Source organism: Ovis aries, chromosome 6 (genome assembly GCF_016772045.2).
Source record: "Ovis aries strain OAR_USU_Benz2616 breed Rambouillet chromosome 6, ARS-UI_Ramb_v3.0, whole genome shotgun sequence".
Taxonomy (NCBI): Eukaryota; Metazoa; Chordata; class Mammalia; order Artiodactyla; family Bovidae; genus Ovis; species Ovis aries.
This window is the reverse complement of record NC_056059.1, coordinates 66,862,781-66,881,319: the sequence shown is the minus strand read 5'-3', so window position 1 is coordinate 66,881,319 and position 18,539 is coordinate 66,862,781. Positions and strand designations below refer to the sequence as shown.

Below are 18,539 nucleotides of genomic sequence, written 5' to 3'. Positions count from 1 at the left end.
TAATGAAATAGAGCATACACCTTCTGTCTTATGGGCTGATCACCTAACCAACAAGAGATAGCACCCAAAAGGCCACTCCACAAGTTGAGACAAAAACTTTGTGCTTAATGTGTACAAGTCTCAATTTATCTAATCAATTTTCTCATCCTTGAAATGGGATTGTCACACATGTCAGGAGACTGTTGGGAGGATTAAGGGAATAACATATAAATCACCTAGCATGAAGTCGGATATGGAGGAAGCAATCAGTAAAGCCCCTGCAGATTACAAAAATAGCCACAAATGCTTTCCATCCCTGTAGGCACACCCCTTTACCCATGAAGTGGTGAAGTCTTTCTCTACCTGCTGAATCTAGGCCTGGTCTCATGGCTTGCTTTGACTAATGAATCACTAGTAAACCTGATACAAGCAAAGGCTTGCAAAGTGCCTACTCATGGGACTCCCTTAACAACTCCTTTCTCACTGCTCTTGAGAACCCTGCGGCCACTACCACGTGTCTAGCCCAGGCTGGCAGTACTCAGGATGAGTACTCACGACCCACTTAGCAACCATTGCTCCTATCAACATAGGGGTGAGGCCACTGAGTGCCAGCAGACTGACAACACCTGAGTGTGCCCAGATGATACAATCTAGAGCAGAGATGAGCTGTCCCAACTGAACTCTACTCCCACGGTCAACCCATCACACTCTGAGTCAATGAAAGTTACACCACCAAGTTTTGGGGTGGTTTGATAGAAAACAAAATCTCTTACATCTCTTCCCTTATTTTCTCTATTTTCGAGTGTGTATTTTCCAAGAAATTCAGCCCTTCCTAGAACATGAGCTCATTAGTTTAAGAAAAAAAAGCTCTAATGTTCACTAAGAGCACACTCTATTCCAAGCACTTTGCAAAAGTATTTAAGAAGAACCAACCAGTCAATCCTAAAGAAAATCAGTCCCAAATGTCCATTGGAAGGACGGATGCTGAAGCTGAAACTTCAATACTTTGGCTACCTGATGCGAAGAACTGACTCACTAGACTCATCAGGGTCACTGGAAAAGACCCTGATGCTGGGAAAGATTGAAGGCAGGAGGAGAAGGGGATGACAGAGGATGAGATTGTTGGATGGCATCAGCGACTCGATGGATGTGAATTTGAGCAAGCTCTGGGAGCTGGTGATAAGACAGGGAAGTCTAGCATGCTGCAGTCCATGGGGTTGCAAAGAGTCAGACACGACTGAGTGATTGAACTGAACTGATCTTATTTAGTATTTACATTAATCTTATGACAGTCATTATTCTACTTCACAAAAGAGGAAATAGGTTTAGGGAAGTTAAGTGACTTGCTGAAATTTACATGGTTAGCATGTAGGTAAGGTTGATTCAAATCAAATCTTTCCAACTCAGTCTGTTTTTAACTGTTAATGTGCTTCATTTAACTTCACATCCAGAGTAACTGGTACTTAGTAGATAGCCAGTAAAAGTTCACTGAGTAGGCGAGGAGATTGGAGGGCAAGGTCTGGAAGCCTTGCTATCTATTCTTACATTATCAATGTCACTGCATTTACTTGATCATTTTAGGGTGGAGTTCACTTCTGGAGATTTTTAGTAAATCTGTGGGAATGTCCTGACAATCTGTATTGGTAACAAAACTCCCCTGATGAATTGGATTCGGGTGGTCCATGATCGCATCTGCAGAAAAACTAGGTTACGCGGTAGAAAGTACATGAGGTTAAAAATACAGAGACCTGGAGCCTCATCTCCAGAATCTCAGGGTCTAGGTGAGGCAATAAGTATGTAAATATATAAATGCAATCCCAAGTGCAAAAGAGTCTTCAAGGTAATGAAGTAGTTTGGGCAAATTCTCTAAGCTTCCTTCCTTTCTAAGCTTCATTTTAAGCTTATGTCTATGATTTTCTCTAAAGTATAATAACTAATCAGATATAGAAATTATCCCCCTAAGGATATTAAAATTATATTCGGCTTTCATGGATCTGAAATCATAAATCAATATGTAGCAGCACTGGAAGATTTGGTCCTATTCTAGTAATTCTAGTGAATCAATATTTTTAACAATCCATTCAGCTAATACACTTATTTACTCTATATTGGTCCTTAAGCAAACCAAGAGATTACAGTTACGCAGCATCACTATCACTGTACTTATAGAAAATAAGTTGAATCATAAATAATCTCACAAAAATTCATCAGATCTTTAAAACTTAAAACAATAAAAACAAGTAAGAGGCAGAAAATCCCCTTTAATGGGAAGAACACAATAGCCTCCAAATGTGTGTATTTGTGCCTGGATATAGACACCCATAATAGACAGCATCTACTACCAGTGAGAGAAAATATCCAAAAAGTCAGTTTCATAGTTGTATACTAGGAATAGAAACAAGACAAAAAAAGTTCTACTCCATCGGTTTGCTGTCCTGGAGTTTGCTGTCTCAAATATCTGTCCATAGGGAGCTAAATCAAAGCAGACTGGTCAAAGTAGTCCTCTTTTAATATAATGTTTTAATCTATCTCTGAAGTAATTTGAAAAGCCTGTTTTTCACTTCAGTATAGGTGATGCATAACAACATGGGGGCTTGGGTGCCCACGCTCCTCATTGTAGAAAATCCACATATAACTTGTACTTGGCCTTGCATTTCCAGTTTCCAGGCATCTGCAGACTCAACCAGCCAGGATTTGGTTATACTGTAAACATTTACTACTGAAAAATATCCAAGTTTAAGTGGATCCCTGCAGTTCCAACCTGCATTGTTCAAGGGCCAACTGTATATAAATTAGCTTCTTAACCTATAAGAAGTAATGAGAGCTTGGAGAACTTAACGTAGTTCATAAGATATCCAGAAATTTTCCCAGAATAAGGATGTAAGATAGTGCTGTATTGATGAATCAGTAGATAATGTAAAATACTTAATATAAGCACTAAACACTTTTCATGTATTTCATCCCATCAGGTGACCGTTATGACAAAACTTAACTTTTAGAAGGCTGAAACTAATACAACTTTTCATTATTTCTGGAAACCTTAAGAGTCTGCATTTACAACTAAACTCTTAAGACACAGGAGTGTGCATCCTGCTAGGGCCCTCAATCTCATACAACAATCTAGATTCTACTTAGATTTTTAAATTTCACAATAGAGTTTCCTGAGAATGCAAACTTAGAAATGATGAAGCAAATACAACACGTGGAAAGTGTTAACTTCAGGTCACCTTTCCCCATTCACTCAGTGCCAGAGGCAATTCTACAAATGGAAAATGTTTCATTGCCAAAGTATCCCCAGGTCCACCTTCCTCTGAGCCTCTCCAGTGCCCTTAAACTTGCATTAGGTGCTCTTTTCACTCATACCATCTTCCCCCTTCCCCCTTTTCATCCTCTAGGAATTTCAGTAACACAGAATTGGGACTGGCTCAGTGTCCTCCTCAGCATCCTCTCTCAGTCATGGAGTCTCTGTTCTACTCTCTAAGGTCATGTGACTTGCCATCTTGTAACGACCCTCCTTCCCTTCATCACGGCCACTCTTGCCTGAAAATTAATGACTGGATTAAAGCACTGATCTCCAGTGTTCTTGCCTGGAGAATCCCAAGGACGGAGGAGCCTGGTGGGCTACAGTCCATGGAGTCACAAGTGTGGGGGTAATTAACATGTGGTGAAAATCCTTTCAAATTTCCAGCTTAGAATTTATACCATTTTAGATTCAGGGGGAATGACCAAGGAATCTACTTAGTCACTCTAGCTCAGAGCTTTCAAAATCTAACTGCTAGGACAGTGGGAAATACATTCTATTATGCAACACATACACATATATAGCTGAAACAACAGTACTACAAAGCAATTCTTGCCCTTCCTACTTGCCATGCAAGCATCTTCTATCCTGCTCTGTTCTCTTTCTCTTTCTCAATCTCTCTCATTTTAATACTGGTCAAGCTGGCACCAAGTTGGTTTCAGGGTCCACTAACGTGCTGCTTTATACACTTTGGAAAGACACCGATTGCACATGGCTCCTCATGGGCTGAACGCACACATGGAAGAGTGGATACATACATCCTCTGATGGCAGAAGGCAACCAAAACACAGTAGTTGGACTAAAGGCCCAAGAGAGGCCAATACCTTCCCCAGTAGCAAGAAGCCAGAAGCAGCTTTTTCATCTTTCTCCATTTGCCTCAGGAAACTTAAAAGCATACAAATATTTAGAAAAAGCTTCATTATTACTTTCACATAAATGTTCACGGAATTTTTCCTTTAAGATATGAAGGGACAGCAAATCACAGTAAATCACAGCAAGAATCTTGACATAAGTTTAGACTTTAGAGATTATTTCATCTAGAAGTCACAAGCCAGTAGCCCTTAAGCAAATTTCTACCTAATGATGTATTCTGTATCATGGTGTTGGCAAACACATTGTTTTACACTTTTTGAATATAGGACTAAAATTTTAAAATAGAGAAATTCACATAAAATACTGATAATTGACTTCTTTTAAAAAGAAAAAAAGTACAAAACACTGGGCATATATTTTCACATGGTAGCGAACATCGAAGTTTTTTTTACCATAGCTCCTCATCCTAATCCTGCCTTTTTTGGGTTCACCAATTTTAATTGAGTGAATGAACACTCTGATCACCACTTTTTAACAAATCAAATTTATCCTCTATAGACCCAGGTTTGAATATCAGTTGCACCACTTAACAGCTATGTGGCCCACATAATTAACCTATTAGCCTCAGCTGGCTAAGGAACACAAGGAGGCACCATGAAGTGTCATGGGGCACACAGTAGATTAACGAGTCATTCTTTTCCCCACTCTTCTCCTTGGCTGTTTCTGAACATAAATCAAGGTTGCAAACCCTGTAAATTGGGCTGAAGTCCAAACTTTCAACATATTGCTTGCAAATTAAGGTTGTCCAAGTCTAAGTAAATGCTCTGTTCAATATACCTAATGATACTTGAAGTAAGCAACATTCAGTAGGCTACAAATAGAGATCCAATCACAAAAGACAGGCAAGACATAAAATGATCTTTATATCATCTGATCTCATCCTCAACCATTAACTCTACAATTCATTCTATGTTTGTGAACAAACTGTATCCCACTCCTGTGGTGTTTTCCAAGTTCCCCCAACAAGAATGCCCTGGGGGCCCTGTTAATCAGCATTCCCTAGGCCCCTCCCCTGGAGATTCTGATTCAGAGGCTATCGAATGGGGCCCACAAATGTGGAACTTAATAAGTACCCAGGTGACTTACCAAGGAGGTTGCCAAGTATAACCTACACCCTGCACCTTGGCAAATCTGCCCTCTCTTTGCGGCAAGCTGATCAATCATATAGCAACTCACCACATAAGCCTCTCTTCACCCTCTAGACTTTTGGCTTTACCTTAGAGAGGGAGAGATGGAGAAGGATCCACACAGGAGATACGGTACATTGATCCCTTCTCTGCTCTCATTACAAACCTGAGCATGACTCAGGCACTGCAATCTATGCTGCTGCTGCTGCTAAGTCGCTTCAATTGTGTCTGACTCTGTGCAACCTCACAGACGGCAGCCCACTTGGGTTGCCATTTCCTTCTCCAATGCATGAAAGTGAAGTTGCTCACTTTCTGACTCTTAGCGACCCCATGGACTGCAGCCTACCAGGCTCCTCCATCCATGGGATTTTCCAGGCAAGAGTACTGGAGTGGGGTGCCATCACTGCAGGTAGCTTCATTTTTCAAAGTCAGAGAACATAGCTAAGTACTTTCCAGACTCCAAAGAGTCTAACTAATGTTTGCTCAAAGTGAGATGATCAACAAATGGCTGATCACTGAAGTTTACAGAAAAGTAATAGAAGGGAAATAGAAACAAAAACACAGTTTCCTTTTTCATGGCTCAGCCTGGCCTTCCTTCCACAAAAGGAAAAGATGAAAGTTTAAGGCAACAGAAATAATTCACTTTCAGCTTTGACTGCATCATTCTGTCTTTATTAGTAGAAGGAGTCTGCTTCTCCAAGTCTGAAGGACTTTTTTAGGAAATCATTCTGTCCTACTAGATTTGTAAGATCAATAAGTGTATAATCGTGATCAAGAGCATAGACAGGAGCCAGACACCGACATCAATTCCTGGCACCTCCACTTGCCACCTAACCTCAGTTAAAGACTTGTGAGGATTCAGTGAGTTAATATATGTAAAGCTCTTAGAGCAGTGTGGGAAGCATGTAAGTATTAAGTAAAGATTAACAACTGTAGTGATAATCTGGGAAATGTTTTCTCAACCATAGTAGTTTTGCAGAAGTGTTAATTGAGAATGTTATGTATAGTATTGATAGTAACGACTATATCAACTTACTCATTGATGTTTCATTTCTTAAAGTGCATGTAACTCACACTCAATCACCTGGTCACACAGCTTTAGCAACTTAGTTCTTTCACTGAGCTGGAGAGTCTGCCAGGCAACCAACTAGCTGAGCAGAGCAACACGCTCTCAACTATCCCCAAAGGATAAAGAGAGCACTCTGACAGACAAAAGCGCTAATGAGCAACTTCATGCGAAGCATTTTCAGAATTTTTCAAGAACATCATTCATAATTCAAAGACTTTTCCTACTCCATGAAGAGTTGATTTGTCATGGTTTTCCACTAGTCAACCAAAAGGCTCCATGCTTTATTTGACCTCATCCTCTGCCACTAACCCTTGAAAATTAACACAATTTTTTAAACATAACAAGAACTAGGTACCTAAAGGTCATTCATCATTACTTGGAATAAGAAAGAACGTTTTAGATCTGATACATCACTCCTGAATGAGCTTCTGTCCTTAAAAGATAGAAGATTATTTCATTAAAAAGGAAAAAACCTACATAGGCTTTATTAAAATCTCCATTTCTAATTTCATTTTTAGTTTAAGAGCAAACTTCTACTATATGAAAATTAGTAGTAGTTTGTTGTAAAATGGATTACAACAAACTTGCTGATGGTTAGCGATGGAAAAATACCACTCAAAGTTAAACTATACGGAGGGTGGGAGGTAGGTTCAAGAGGGAGGGGACATGCATAAACCTATGGCTGATTGATGTTGATATATGGCAGAAACAAACAATATTGTAAAGCAATTATCCTCCAATTAAAAACAAATAAAATTTTTTAGAAAAGATTAACTATATGTAAAGGACTGCAGGTTCCTGGGCTCAGCATGCCCACTTGAAGCCTAATATTACCCAGAAATATGGAGTCAAAGGCCACCTGATTCTGTATACCTTGCTTTAACTAACACAGTAGCATTTTATCTGGGATTTAAAAGTTAATTAATATGACCATAGATCCTAAAGATCAAGATTCTTAATACATGCTGACACTAGGAGAGAGGATCTGGCATGAGATGAATACAAAACAAATGCTACATATACCCAACTGCAATACTACTTCATAGCAAGGCAACTATATGGCTGGAAAAAAAATGTTTTATTGTAATAATTATTTATCACCATCATATAAATATCTGTATGTACTAAAATATGTATGCATAAGTTTTATAACTGCCACAAGAAAATTACAAACTACTTTCGCTTATAAGTATTGTTGGGGAAACAATAAAATTTAGCAAATGAAATACAATTCAAAAGAACAGCTGCTGGTGGTCTCAAAGGGTTGACAGCATCCTTAACTGACAGCCAGCAAGGAAACAGAGACTGAGTATTGTTGGGGAAACAATAAAATTTAGCAAATGAAATACAATTCAAAAGAACAGCTGCTGGTGGTCTCAAAGGGTTGACAGCATCCTTAACTGACAGCCAGCAAGGAAACAGAGACGTAGGTCCTACAACCACAGGAACTGATTCTGCCAGCAATCTCAATAAGGCTGTAAGTAGATCCTTCCCCACCCTAACCTCAGACTTTGAGACTTGAGCAACAAACCCAACCTCACTGTTCCTGGACTTCTGATCTATGGAACTGTACACTAATAAGCTGGGGCTGTTTTAAGCACTAAACTGTGGTAATCTATAGAAAATTAACACAGAGGCCCAAAACTAGATGCTTTTATAAACAGGAAGATAACATATGGAAAAGTGGAATTTCAAATTGCAAAATGGTAATTTAACAACTCTGGAATAAACTGACATTCATCTTGAAAACAGAAAGCTAAATTCCTACTCTATACATTAAAAATATATCTTTTATTAAAATTTTAATAAATTTTTAATTTAATAACTTTTAAGTTAAAAACAAATCTCTAGATTAAAAACTTAAATACAAAAATTACAATAAATTTACCAGAAGAAAATTTAGAAAGATATTTTTTTACTGTTAGCTAAGAAAAACTTTCCAAAGCAAGAGAGAAGTTAGTAAAGACAAATGTTTTGACTATTCACTTATCTATCATCTATCTTATATAGCAAAAATCATAAATAAAATCAACAGACAAGTGCAGCTCATAATGATGGCTGCTGCTGCTAAGTCGCTTCAGTCGTGTTCAACTCTGTGCGACCCCATAGACGGCAGCCCACCAGGCTCCCCCATCCCTGGGATTCTCCAGGCAAGGACACTGGAGTGGGTTGCCATTGCCTTCTCCAATGCATGAAAGTGAAAAGTCAAAGTGAAGTGGCTCAGTCGTGTCTGACTCTTCGCGACCCCATGGACTGCAGCCTACCAGGCTCTTCCGTCCATGGGATTTTCCAGGCAAGAGTACTGGAGTGGGGTGCCATTGCCTTCTCCGCATAATGATGGCAAGCTCTTAATATTCCTAGTAACCAAATCAGTCATATAAATTTATAAGAGAAAAATAAAAAGGCCAATAAAATTGGGTAAGGAATATGAATAAGCAATTCTCAAAAGAGGACATCCAAAGGGCCAATAAATATGAAGAGACCCTCAAGCCTCACTAGTCACCAGAAGGTTGCAAACTGAAGGTATAATGGAGATACTGTTTTTATCCATATGACTGATAAATATTAAAGTAATTATAGCCTGTGCTGGTGAGGATAGGTATAAACAACCCCCTGGACAACGGAAGTGAAAACTGCTACAATCTTCCTCCTCTTTTACCCTCTCTCATGCCCTCTAAATTGACAGTATCTCTTAAAATTTTAAATACATATGAATACTGATGGAGCAATGGGCTTTCCCAGTGGCTCAGTGGTAAAAGAATCCACTGTAATGCAGGAGACTCTGAGACACAGGTTGAATTCTTGGGGAGGGAAGATCCCCTGGAGGAGGAAATGGAACCCACCCCAGTCATCTTGCCCAGAAAATTCTATAAACAGAGGAGCCTCTACAGTCCATGGGGTAGTCCTCATGGTCACAAAGAGTCAGACATGACTCAATGACTAAACAACAATACCAGCAACTAACAGCAATTCCACTTTGGGGAGTCTTACCTGTATGTACAAGAATGTATACTGTAGTTGGGTTTTTTTGGCACTAACAACCTGGAAATATCAAGAAAGTCAACTGGAGAACAGCTAACTAAATTATAACATTCACATTATGGGATATTATGCATATATTAAAAAAAACATTTCTCTAACCATTGACCTGGACTGATAACTGTTTAGGTACTAAAGCAGAAAAGGAATAAAACAAATGACAGAGAAATGTAAATGTAATAATCCAAAATTTGCAAAAACGAATGAAGAACAGACTAATACGAAAGACCTGGGTTCAAAGAATGGTGAGAAGAACTTGGACACAGTTCAAGTTTCACTTTGGTTTACCGCCCTAATGAGTAAACAGGATCTGCAAAGATCTGAGTGGCTGTAGCTCCTATCCCCTGCCTAGTTTCTCATGAAGTTATGACTACTTAGGAGCTTTGTCAATTGTGGAGAATGAGGAGCCCATCAAGAAACAACAACCTGGAATTAAGTCTTTTCAATTTCTTAGGCTGCAAAAGGGTCACATCAAGACAAAAGAGTCTACTGATTAGTAACCAAGGACTAGTCCTCCTGCAGCACAGATTCATAGTCTAGGTTTTATTTCTTAGAGCATCACTGAATCTTCCGTTGACTGGCCTTAACACAAACTGCCTCAATGTGTGGATGTTCATATACATTTGCAAGGACATGAATGAAAGTACAGAAAAATTCACACAAGTCTATTAATATCGGTTATCTTGAGGAGGGAATAAAAAGAAAACAGAAATTATTAACCTTCCTTTTGTTATAGTAAAAATGTGATGTTGTTCACTCACTCAGCCGTGTCCAACTCTTTGTGACCCCACAGATCACAGCACACCAGGCTTCCCTGTCCTTCTCCAACTCTCAGAGCTTGCTCAAAGTCATGTTCATTGAGTCGGTGATTCATCCAACCATCTCATCCTCTGTCGTTCCCATCTCCTCCTCCTTTCAATCTCTCCCAGCATTAGGGTCTTTTCTAATGAGCTGACTCTTTACATCAGTTCACCAAAGGATTGGAACTTCAGAATCAGCCCTTCCAATGAATATTCAGGGTTGATTTCCTTTAGGATTGACAGGTTTGATCTTGCAGTCCAAAAAACTCTCAAGAGTCTTCTCCAACCCCACAGTTCAAAAGAATCAATTCTCTGGTGCTTAGCCTTCTTTATGGTTCAATTCTCACATCCATACATGATACTGGAAAAACCATAGCTTTCACTAGATGAACCTTTGTTGGCAAAGTAATGTTTCTGCTTTTTAATACACTGCCTAGGTTTCTCACAGCTTTTCTCCCAAAGAGCAAGCATCTTTTAATTTCATGGCTGCAGTCAGTGTCCACAGTGATTTTGGAGCCCAAGAAAATAAAGTTTGTCACTGTTACCATTGTTTCCCCATCTGTTTGCCATGAAGTGATGGGACCAGATGCTATTATTTTAGTTTTTTGGATGTTAAGTTTTAAGCCAGCTTTTTCACTCCACTCTTTCACCTTCATCAAGAGGCTCTTTAGTTCCTTTTGCATTCTGTGATAAGGATGGTGTCATCTGCATATCTGAGGTTATGGATATTTCTGCCGGCAATCTGGATTCCAGTTTATGCTTCATCCAGCCTGGCATTTTGCATGATGTACTCTGCAAATAAGATAAATAAGCAGGGTGACCATAGACAGCCTTGATGTACTCCTTTCCCAATTTGGAACCAGTCCATTGTTCCATGTCCATTTCTAACTGTTGCATCTTGACCTGCATATAGATTTCTCAGGAATCAGGTAAGGTGGTCTGGTATTCCCATCTCTTGAAGAATTTTCCACAGTTTGCTGTGATCCACATGTCAAAGGCTTAAGCATAGTCGGGGGAGTAGAAATAGTTCTTCTGGAATTCTCTTGCTTTTCTGTGATCCAGCAGATGTAGGCAATTTGATCACTGGTTCCTCTGCCTTTTCTAAATCAGCTTGTACAACTGGAAGTTCTCGGTTCATTCAGTGCTGAAGCACAGCTTGGAGGATTCTGAGCGTGACATTGCCAGCGTGTGAACTGACTACAACTGTGCGGTAGTTTGAGCATTCTTTGACTTTTGTCTTTCTTTAGGATTGTAATGAAAACTGACTTTTCCAGCCCTGTGGCCACTGCTGAGTTTTCCAAATTTGCTGGCATATTGAGTGCAGCACTTTCACAGCATCATCTTTCAGGATTTTAAACAGCTCAGCTGGAATTCCATCACCTCCACTAGCTTTGTTTTAGTGATGTTTCCTAAGGCCCACTTGACGTCACACTCCAAGATGTCTGTCTCTAGGTGAGTGATCACACCATCGTGGTTATCCAGGTCATTAAAATCTTTTTTGCATAGTTCTTCTGTGTATTCTTGCCACCTCTTTTTAATATCTTCTGCTTCTGTTAGATCCTTACCATTTCTGTCCTTTATTGTGCTCATCTTTGCATGAAATGTCCTCTTGGTATCTCTAATTTTCTTGAAGTAAAAAGATATTTTTAATTAAACTTTTTGAAGGAAGAAGCTGTAAATAATAGCTATGAAACAGTCTAAAACTGCCCGTGTATAGATGTGAGAGTGTATAGATGTGCCAAAGAACTGATGCCTTCAAACTGTGGTGCTGGAGAAGACTCTTGAGAGTCCCTTGGACAGCAAGGAGATCAAACCAGTCTATCCTAAAGGAAATCAACTCTGAATATTCACTAGAAGGACTGATACAGAAGCTGAAACTACAACACTTCTGGTCACCTAATGCAAAGAGCCGAGTCACTGGAAAAGACCCTGATGCTTGGAAAGCCTGAAGGGAGGAGGAGAAGGGGATGACAGGGGAAGAGATGGTTGGATGGCATCACCAACTCAATGGACATGAATTTGTGCAAACTCCAGGAGATGGTGAAGGACAAGGAAGCCCGTTGTGCTGCAGCCCATGGGGTTAAAAAGAGTCGGACACGATTGAGTGACTGAACAACAAAGCAGCTGAGCTTAACGTTAGGCCTGCATGATGCTACATGAGCCAATATTCTTTTTACTCCAGAGGCTAAAAAATAAACGAAGTTTTGAAAATTACAAGCTATCAATTTTAAGTCTAAAATCAATTAAGTTCAGAAATAAACATAAACCAAGATCTGCTTAGAGAATAAGTACAAGCAATTCTGCAAGGATTATTACTGCTTATGAAATAAATTTTTCATGTCATTTAAATTTCACAACATGCTGTGGAGTTTTATTTCCGTTTTTCAGAAGAAGAAACAAGAAGTCAAGGAAGGTTTCCAGAACTCAAGACATACAATGTTTGATGCCAAAGGCATGCCTTTCCAACTAAACAATGCTACTTATATATAAAATTAAAAATAATCAAATATAATCATTTTAAGCTAAATTATTTCTAACCAGGGTATATTTTTTGAGACGATATAAAAGCTAGTCATTCAATAAGAGCATACCTAAAATTACATATCATACTATGTTCCCTCTTGTACATAAACGTACTTGAAAGCAGTCAGTTCTCAAAAACCCCGTTTCCCTTAATGAATGCTTAGTGAAGCTTGCAGCAGGGCAGATTACCAAAGGTAAATACAGGATAATGAACTCCCTTGAGTCCAGTAGGTATTTTAAAATTTCTGAGATCATCCCATCACGAGCCAACAAACAACTTGAAATATATACAAGAGCTCACTCGCCCTAAAAAGAAAAACACGTTTGTGCATAGTCATCTCAAGATGCCTTTGGTGGATGTCAAATGCCAGGATGCATCAGGAAGTCTTGAGACACACCCCTGAGTCTGATACAGCAAATCTAGGGTGGGGATCTAGAATCTACATGTTTAACAAGTTTCCAAGTAGTGCTGGACCCACTTTGAGAAACACCATTCTATACTATTCTAACACTATTCTATTTACAGTAATCCAAGTCTACGCGCCAACCACAAATGCCTAAGAAGCTGAACAATTCTATGAAGATCTACAAGACCTTCGAGAACTAACACCCCAAAAAGATGTCCTTTTCATTATAAGGGACTGGAATGCAAACTAGGAAGTCAAGAGATATCTGGAAACAGGAAAGTTTGGCCTTGGAGTACAAAATGAAGCATGGCAAAGGATAATAGAGTTTTGCCAACAGAATGCACTGGTCACAGTAAATACCCTCTTCCAACAACACAAAAGAAGACTCTATACATGGACATCACCAAATGGTCAATACTGAAATCAGACCGATTATATTCTTTGTAGCCAAAGATGGAGAAGCTCTATACAGTCAGCGAAAACAAGACTGGGAGCTGACTATGGCTCAGACATTGAACTCCTTATTGAAAAATTCAGGCTTAAACTGAAGAAAGTAGGGAAAACCCCTAGACCATTCAGGTATGACCTAAATCAAATCCCTTACGATTATACACTGGAAGTGGCAAATAGATTCAAGGGATTAGATCTGATAGAGTGCCTGAAGAACTATGGACAGAGGTCCGTAACACTGCACCGGAGGCAGTGATCAAAACCATCCCCAACAAGAAGAAATGCAAAAAGGCAAAATGGTTGTCCGAGGAGGCCTTACAAATAGCTGAGAAAAGAGAAGCAAAAGGCAAAGGAGAAGAGAAAAGATACATCCATCTGAATGCCGAGTTCCAATGTACAGCAAGGAGAGAGAAGAAAGCCTTCTTAAATGATCAATGGAAAGAAAAGGAGCAAAACAATAGAATAGGAAAAATTAGAGATCTCTTCAAGATTAGATAACAAGGGATCATTTCATGCAAAGATGGGCACAATAAAGGGCAGAAATGGTATGGACCTAATAGAAGCAGAAGGTATTAAGAGGTGGCAAGAATACACGGAGTTCAATTCAGTCACTCAGTGGCGTCCTACTCTTCGCAACCCCATAGACTGCAGCACGCCAGGCTTCCCTGTCCATCACCAACTCCCAGAGCTTGCTCAAACTCATTTCCATTGCATCGGTGATGCCATCCAACCATCTCATCCTCTGTCATACCCTGCTTCTCCTGCCTCAATCTTTCCCAGCATCAGGGTCTTTTCTAGTGAGTCAGTTCTTCACATCAGGTGGCCAAAGTATTGGAGTTTCAGTTTCAGCATCAGTCCTTCCCATGAATATTCAGGACTGATTTCCTTTAGGATGGACTGGTTGGATCTCCTTGCAGTCCAAGGGACTCTCAAGGGTCTTCTCCAACACCACAGCTCAAAAGCATCAGTTCTTCGGCACTCAGCCTTGTTTATGGTCCAATTCTCACATCCATACATAACTACTGGAAAAACCATAGCTCTGACTAGACAGACCTTTGCTGGCAGAGTAATGTCTCTGCTTTTTAATATGCTGTCTAGGTTCGTCATAGCTTTTCTTCCAAGGAGCAAGTGTCTTATAATTTCATGGCTGCAGTCATCATTTGCCGTGATTTTGAAGCCCAAAAAGACAAAAAAAAAAAAAAAAAGATCTTAATGACTCAGATAACCACAATGGTCTGATCGCTCACCTAGAGTCAGACATCCTGGAGTGTGAAGTCAAGAAAGTTAAGAGGAACTAAAAAGCTTCTTGATGAAAGTGAAAGAGGAGTGAAAAAGCTGGCTTAAAACCCAACATTCAAAAAACTAAGATCCTCGCGTCCAGTCCCATCACTTCATGGCAAATAGATGGAGAAATAATGGAAACAGTGACATATTTTATTTGGGGGGCTCCAAAATCACTGCAGATAAGATGCTTGCTCCATATTAAGGCCAGGCAAGGGTAATACATCACCAAAAGCACTGAACTATTACTTTTGATTCCTGGTGGTTAGTATCATGAAAGGAAGTGCTACATGAGAATATAAGAAACTACGTATCTTTCACTTTGACCACTAAAAAACCTTTGCTACAGTTCTATCATTTTTAGGATGCTAAACAGGAAAAAGTCCATTTTACTTAAGCACATACCCCTTTCTAGAAAAGAATGCTTAAATCAAGCTCACTCAGTCCCATTCATTCAAGAACCATGGCCTGAAAAATAGACTCAATGGTTAATAGTGGGGAGACAGAAACAAAAAATACAGTTCTATTTACATCAGAGCAGCAGCCTCTAGCCCAGAATAAGGGAGGGGGCCAAGCAGAGCAAAAAGTGACAGGCTTATATCATTGTTGATGAGTCAAATTAGAATTTTCAAATACAACATTTTTATTTGGGTAGCCTATCCCTTCTCCAGGATAGCTTTCTGATCCAGGAACTGAACTGGGGTCTCCTGCATTGCAGGTGGATTCTTTACCAACTGAGCTATGAGGGAAGCCCCAGAAAGAAGATAGCAGTATAAAATATAACTGGGGTAAACAAATGCATTGTTTTATACAGAAAAACTTATCCATTCTTAGTGTTCCAAACTTATATTAAATACAAAGAGTTTCTTCAATTCTCCTGCGTGAGAATAAAGCCTATACACACACACACACATATATATCTCCCAATATATAGACACTGAAACATATGTCAATATATAGACACTTAAATATCTACTATCTCTCTTTAATATACCTCAACTTTTTTTCTGAAGGGATAACACACCTAAATGAGTCACCTCTGTCTGATGCTTTGACTCAAAACTGAATTAAGCTAGCAAAACTACAGGTAAGTGATGCAAGTATATGCATGTACCTTTGTTATTGGGAACTAAAAAAAAATCTCACCTATATTCATAGTGAGTTCCCACTCTCTTAGTCTATTCTTAAAGCTGAAAAAAAATAAAGATACATTAAAAGGTTAATAAGGACAAGATAAGGGGGCCCATTCCTGCCGCTATTATTCAACATAGTTTTGGAGGCACAGCAATCAAAGAAAAATAAAAGGAATCCAGGTTGGAAAAGAAGAAGTAATACTATACATAGAAAACCCTAAAGACGCCACCAGGAAATTACTAGAGCTAATCAATGAACGTATTAAAGTCACAAGATATAAAATACAAAGAAATCCCTTACATTTCTATACACTAACAACAAAAATATCAGAAAGAGAAATTAAGGAAATAATCCATTCACCACTGCAACAAAAAGATAAAATACCTAGTAATAAACATACCTAAAGAAACAAAAGTCTTGTATGCAGAAAACTATAAAACACTGATGAAAGAAATCACAGATGAAACAAACAGATGGAGAGATATACCATGTTCTTGGGTAGAAAGAATCAATATTGTGAAAACAACTACAGTATCCAAAGCAATCTATACTTTCAATGCAATCCCTCTGAAAGTATCAATGCTATTTTCACAGAACTAGAACAACAACAAAAATTTCACAATTTGTATGGGAACACAAAAGACCCCAAATAGCCAAAGCATCTTGAGAAAGAAGAATGGAGATGGAGGAATCAACCACCTTGACTTCAAACTATACTACAAAGTTATAGTCATCAAGACAGTATGATATTGGCACAAAAACCAGAAATATAGACCAATGGAACAAGATAGAAAGCCCAGAGATAAACCCATGCACCAGTGGGCACCTTATCTCTGACAAAGGAGCCAAGAATATAAAATGGGGCAAAGACAGTCTCGTCAATAAATGGTGCTGGGAAAACTGGGCAGCTACATGTAAAAGAATGAAACTGGAATACTTCCTAACACCATACAGAGGGATCAACTCAAAATGGATTAAAGACCTAAATGTAAGACCAGAAACTATAAAACTCTTAGAGGAAAACATAAGCACAACACTCTTGGACATAAACCACAGCAAGATCTTCTATGACTCACTTTCTAGAGTACTGGAAATAAAAACAAGCAAACGGGACCTAATTAAAAGCTGTTGCACAGCAAAGGAAGCTATAAACAAGGTGAAAAGACGATTTTCATAATAGGAGCAAACAACAGCAAATGAAACAATTGACAAAGGATAAATCTCCAAAATATATAAGCAGCTCATGCAGCTCAATACCAGATAAACAACCCAATCAAAATATGGGCAGAATATCTGAACAGACATTTATCCAAAGAAGACATGAAATGAAGTGAAAGTCACTCGTTGTGTCCAACTCTTTGCAACCCCCCATGTACTATACAGTCCATGGAATTCCCTAGGTCAGAATTCTGGAGTGGGTAGCCTTTCCCTTCTCCAGGGGATCTTCCCAACCCAGGGATCAAACCCAGGTCTCCTGCATTGCAGGCGGATTCTTTACCAGCTGTGCCACAGGGGAATTTCAAGAATACTGGAGTGGGTAGCCTTTCCCTTCTCCAGCGGATCTTTCTGATCCAGGAATCAAACCCGGGACTCCTGCACTGCAGGCGGATTCTTTACCAACTGAGCCATCAGGGAAGCCAAGAAGACATAAAGATGCTGATAAACACATGAAAAGATGCTCAACATTGCTCATTATTAGAGAAATGCAAATTAAAACTACAATGAGGCATCACCTCACACTGGTCAGAATGACCATCATCAAAAAATCTACAAACAATAAGTGCTGGAGAGAGTGTGGAGAAAAGGAAACCCTCTTGTGCTGTTGGTGGGAAGGTAAATTGATACCACCACTATGGAGAACAGCATGGAGATTCCTTAAAAAACTAGAAATAAAACTACCATATGACACAGCAACCCCACCACTGGGCATATTCCCTGAGGAAATCATAACTGAAAAAAGACACATGTCCCCCAATGTTCATCACAGACCTATTTACAATAGCCAAGACATGGACACAACCGAGATGCCCAACAACACAGGAAAGGCTAAAGAAGCTGTGGTACATATATACAATGGGATATCACTCAGCCATAAAAAGGAACATATTTGATTGAGTCAGTTCAAATGAGGTGGATGAACCTAGAGCCTATTACACAGAGTGAAGCAAGTCAGAAAGAGAAAAACAAATATCATATATTAACACACATAGATATGGAACCTAGAAAAATGGTACTACATGAACCACTTGCAGGGCAGCAGTGGAGACAGACAGCACAGACGTGTGGACACAGTGGGGCAAGGAGAGAGCGGGACAATTTGAGACAGTAGCTTTGAAACATATATTATCATATGCAAAACAGAGAGCCAGTGGAAATTTGCTACATGATGCAGGGAGTGTGTGACAGTGCTGTGTGACAACCTAGAGGGGTGGGTTGGGGTGGAGGCGGGAGGGAGGTTCAAGAGGGAGGGGACATATGTATACCTATGGCTGTTCATGTTGCTGTATGGCAGAAACCAACACAGTACTGTAAAGCAATTATCCTCCAATTAAAAAT

The 18,539-nt window shown here is 39.4% G+C and overlaps 1 protein-coding gene across 6 annotated transcripts in view; it reads right to left on the bottom strand.

The window, feature by feature from the left end:
- ATP10D (ATPase phospholipid transporting 10D (putative)) overlaps positions 1-18,539 on the bottom strand; it is a 127,183-nt gene that overhangs the window by 92,276 nt on the left and 16,368 nt on the right. The gene's annotated exons all lie outside the window — the stretch shown is intronic.